Raw genomic sequence first — 5,279 nt, 5'->3', positions numbered from 1 at the left:
ACTATCTCTCCCTTTTCCTTTCTACGTATTTTAAGGCCTTCTGTGGGCTTTGTTGCTATCATTCTCTGTTCTTAAATTTTCTTTGTATTGCTGCTTTCAGTACACTTTCCTTTTTTTTTTTTTCTTCCCACTTTTACCTTTACCCATTATTTGAGTTCATTTTTTAACATCATCCTTAAATCGCTTTGCTGGATTCCCTTTATCCTTCCTTCCTTCTCTGTTCTGGCCCCGATGGTGCTCGAGGAAGCCCCGTACATGTAGAGGCAAGTAAGGCTCGTGTGGAGTATAATCCCACGAAGTAGTTCTACAGAGAAAGGACCTGAGAAACAGAAGGACATATTCAAGGGTGCATACGCAGAAGATTACAGTAGCTGATATTTAAAGAACCGCTGTGCTCGTATTTTTTATTTCTGTATTTGCGAAGTCTGACCAAAAAACCGGATGTTGACCTGCAGCCTCTTCCATCCATCCATCCAAACAAACTGCAAATGTAATGTGACTCCCATGTAATTGGTTCAGCCGCCGCTCTAGGCTATGTCACCGTCAGCGGCACTAACCCTTTGCCTCGGGCACCATATGGACAGTGACAAGCAAGTCGCCCTGATGACATGAAGAACTCTAAGTGGATTGAGGGAGGCCTTTGACTGGTCCCAGCCCCACTGCTTCCCAGTAGGACGCACCTCTGTCTTATTCCCACTGTAAACTCGGGTCTCAAGCTCAGAAGCACCAATTTTGCTCAGGGAGATGATTCGGCGTACTCCACGTTTTTGACAGCTGACCAATTAAAAACCAGATGACACCGTTAACAAGCTCCGAATAAGCCAGGCTATCAAGCCATAGAAGGCGCCAAAGCACCTACTACCCCGCCGATCTCTGCGTGAGTCTGAGAGAAATTCAGTGATCATCACAATGATGAAGATAATGCCGATGACCTCGGGGGTGCTGGGCAGGACTCAAATCATTAACTAGAAGGCAACATATTCTGTTTCTGGCAAATATTATCAGGGAGCCTTCCATTTATTCCATTTCAGTAATTTTCGTCGTCAACATTCTGAAATTTCATCCAACTCCAGTTAATGATTTGAATCCTGACCAGCGCCCCTGAAGTCTTTGTCACCTTCACCAACATGATTACCATGGACTGTTACTCACGCTCCTACTGAGCGTGGCCACACAGTGGAGGAAGCAGTGTGTCTGATTTCACATGGACCGTTAAAGACACGGCTTCATCCATATGTGGTCAAGCCACATAGTTTATATCATTCCTCAGAAGTTTGTTAACAAGCACTTTGTTAAGCTTTTCCGTGTATAAATGCGGACGCTGGGACATGTCTCCAAAGGGAAAACCATGCAAACTCATACTCCTGAAATTCAGTAAGGCGCCATTTTGGAAAAGCCATTGGAAATTTTTCAGGACCAAGAATGACAGAGAGAGGCCTGAGCCCCAAACTGACTTATAATTCTGATAAATATTCAGAGTGTCAGGAAGGAGGACCTTTGGAAATATAGTGGATGTGAACAGCGACAGTTTTTATTTTTATTTTTCTCTTCTTTGTTAGCCAACATACCAAACCCCTCTCCAAACAGAGAAGGGGTGCCGACACCACTCAGGAATTTTCTTTCTTTTTTTTTTTTTTTTAAAGATTTTATTTACTTATTTGACAGAGAGAGATCACAAGCAGGCAGAGAGGCAGGCAGAGAGAAAGGAAGGGAAGCAGGCCCCTTGCTGAGCAGAGAGCCTGATACGGGACTCGATCCCAGGACCCTGAGATCATGACCTGAGCCGAAGGTAGTGGCCCAACCCACTGAACCACCCAGGCGCCCACTCAGGAATTTTCAATTAGCAAGTGTGCCCTTTCCTCCGGTTAATCGGACTTCAGCGAGAGAGGTTTAAAATAAGTATGGGGGGGTGCAGTACTTTGGATCTGAGTTGCTGTAAAAAGTGCACATTGGAGAAGTTTCGGATAGCTCAGCATGATGCAAATTGTTACCATACGCATCACTTACTGGAACCACACCGATCTCAGCAGAGGTGGCGGGAGTGACATCACCAGCACTGTGACTTGAACCGCCCTCAGGAAAACATAGCTGATGGAGGTTAGCAACACACAGAGACCCAGCAATACACACCATGTGAGACCAATCAACAAGCGGTTGCAGGGGTTCTCGGTTTCATTTCTCAAATTTTATAGCTTGCCCACATAAAAAATTTATAAGAGAAACTTGGGACATTTTTGAGGCAATAATGGGAAGTGGCACTGTGAGCAACATTTTATTTTGTTCTCCTCAGGTTAACACACACACACACACACACACACACGAAAGCTTTCATAGTCTCTGTGCTAACAACCAATGATTCTGGTCACCAATTCTGATGCGTGGGTTTTCCCCCACACCAGGCAATTCTCAGACACCGGCTGGGTGTCCTGTCATTCACTCCCATCTCGACGCTGTCTACATGGAGATCGCAGCAGACCCCAGAAGTGAAGGGCTCAGCACTCTGAGATGCCAATGACAAGTGCGGGTGTAGATCAGAAGTTCCAACGATCCCCTCCTTAGGTTCAATTAATTTGGTAGGCCAGTTCACAGAACTCAGAGAAATCTGTTGGACCCTGGGTTATGGGCTTATTATTAAAGGATATAGGAATTAAAGGATATCAGGAATAGCCAGAAGCAAGAGAAGCAGGGCAAAGTATGAACAAAGGGCAAGGAGCTTCCATGTTCTCCGAGTACACCATTCTCCCTGAACCTCCATGTGTCCACCAACCCAGAAGCTCCCCAAACCCTGTCATTTTGGAGTTTCTCTGGAGGCTTCATTCCATAGTAATGATTGATTAAATCATGGTGACTGAAGTCAATTTCCAGCCCCTCTACCCTGCCTGGAGGTCTGGGGTTTATTTATTATATTTTTCCCCACCAGTGTGCAAATTCATGAAAGTGGGGTGCTCACTCGCTAGCCCCATGAGGAAAAGTCCAGGAGAGGGAACAGCATGTAGGAAATCCTGACACAGCAGAGAGCTTGGTGGGCTGAGCTGTTGACAACAGTGTGCCTTTAGGTTGTATTCTGGAACCACAGATGTCTCCAACTCAGGAAAGTGAAACAAGTGGTTGGACAGAAGAATGAAAAAACCATCAGAGCAAGAGTTCCCAGCATGCAAAATAGCCTGGGTCTACAAAGGAAGATGGAGAGGAAGGGGGTAAAAAGGGAGAGGTTGACCTCCACTGCTATGCAAGGCACGCAAACAGTCATGCTTCTGTGAAACATATTCTCATTAAATCTCGTAATTATTGTCCTGCATATTTTTATAAGATCCAATGGAAAATATCTCCCATATCAGTTGCAGGGGCCCTGGGTGGCTCAGCCAGCTAAGCGTCTGCCTTTGGCTCCAGTGATGATCTCGGGGTCCTGGAATTGAATCCCTTATCAGGCTCCCTGTTCAGCAGAGAGTCTGCTTCTCCCTCCCTCTTTCTCTCTCTCTCTGACCTTCCTCCCCACTTGTGCTCACTCTCTCTCTGTCTCAAATTAAAAACAACAACAACAACAAAAACTCAGAGAAAGGCGGTTAGGAGAGAAGTAAAGTTGTTTTAACACAAATCAGCAAAGTCTACACTCCCATTGCCTTCAGTATTGTCTACTCTCAAGCAGGTGTGAAGCTTAAAATGCCATTGTTTATCACAGACACACATGTTTTGGTCATGAGAATATTTAAAGTCCCTAGCCCAGATGACCCAGTTGTAATTTGGGCTTGTATCCGAATTCGTTCATGTTTCTTTAGAGGACCTGGGCAAATGTCCACCCTCCATCTCTCTGAGGGTGGCACAGATGATGTGGTCCTGGCAGTGGGTTCCTCAGTGTCCCCTTGTGAGGTCCACCACAAAATAACAATCCCACCAGTACATGTACTTATTGAAAGTTTCTATTTCTCACATTCCCTTTATACCTGTCTCACTTTTCTTTCTAGCCAGTGGTTCTCCATCTGTCCTGAAAATTAACACTGCCGGAGAGCTTTTGAAAAGCCTGATGCCCAGACCCAGCCCTACACATACAGAATCAGAATCTATGGGGAAGGAGCCCAGGCAGGTCCGAGTGTTTTTCAAAACTTCTAAGGCAACTCCACTGAAGGGACAGGGTGGGGAAAGGGTGCTCTAGGGGCAACTCCAACTCCCGGTTTCAGCTCAGGTCATGATCAGGATCATGACATTAAGCCGTGCTCAGTGTGGAGTCTGCTTTGAGATTTTCTCCCTCTGCCCCTCTCCCCTCCAGCTTGCACGGGCTTGTGTACTCTATAAATAAACAAATAAATAAATACTGCTGTAGAAGACTATCAACCCACCTAAATCAGAAAGTTCCAGGTCGACAGCCATTGCAATACATTGAGCTCCATAGCAACAGCGCCGGGGCAAGTGAGAGCCAGACGGGCACTGGGCGACTCTGTGCCTCGCTGAGGGAAATAATTAACCATGGGCAAAGGAGATCCTAAGAAGCCGAGAGGCAAAATGTCATCATATGCATTCTTTGTGCAAACTTGCCGAGAGGAGCACAAGAAGCAGCACCCAGATGCTTCAGTCAGCTTCTCAGAGTTTTCTAAGAAGTGCTCAGAAAGGTGGAAGACCATGTCTGCTAAAGAGAAAGGAAAATTTGAAGACATGGCAAAGGCTGACAAGGCCCGTTATGAAAGAGAAATGAAAACTTACATTCTCCCTAAAGGGGAAACCAAAAAAGAAGTTCAAGGATCCCAATGCACCCAAGAGGCCTCCTTCGGCCTTTTTCTTGTTTTGTTCTGAGTATCGCCCAAAAATCAAAGGAGAACATCCAGGCCTATCCATCGGTGATGTTGCAAAGAAACTGGGAGAAATGTGGAATAACACTGCAGCAGATGACAAGCAGCCTTGTGAAAAGAAGGCTGCGAAGCTAAAGGAAAAATATGAAAAGGATATTGCTGCAGACCAAGCTAAAGGAAAGCCTGATGCGGCCAAAAAGGGAGTCGTCAAGGCTGAAAAGAGCAAGAAAAAGAAGGAAGAGGAGGAGGATGAGGAAGATGAAGATGAAGAAGATGATGATGAATAAGTTGGTTCTAGCGCCATTTTTTTTCCTTATCTATAAAGCATTTAACCCCCCTGTACACAACTCACTCCTTTTAAAGAAAAAAGTTGAAATGTAAGGCTGTGTAAGAGTTGTTTTTAAACTGTACATTGTCTATTTTTGTATAGTTAACACACTCCCTAATGTGTCTTTAGATAGCCCTGTCCTGGTGATATTTTCAATAGCCACTAACCTT

At 45.2% G+C, this 5,279-nt stretch overlaps 1 pseudogene; it reads left to right on the top strand.

The window, feature by feature from the left end:
• The first annotated feature begins 4,395 nt into the window (after nt 1-4,395).
• Nucleotides 4,396-5,068, top strand: LOC122900880 (annotated as a pseudogene).
• The last annotated feature ends 211 nt before the right edge of the window (nt 5,069-5,279 follow it).

This window comes from Neovison vison, chromosome 1 (assembly GCF_020171115.1).
Source record: "Neovison vison isolate M4711 chromosome 1, ASM_NN_V1, whole genome shotgun sequence".
NCBI classification, from domain to species: Eukaryota; Metazoa; Chordata; class Mammalia; order Carnivora; family Mustelidae; genus Neogale; species Neogale vison.
Note: the sequence above shows the minus strand (reverse complement) of the source record. Positions and strands in the feature narration are given on the sequence as shown.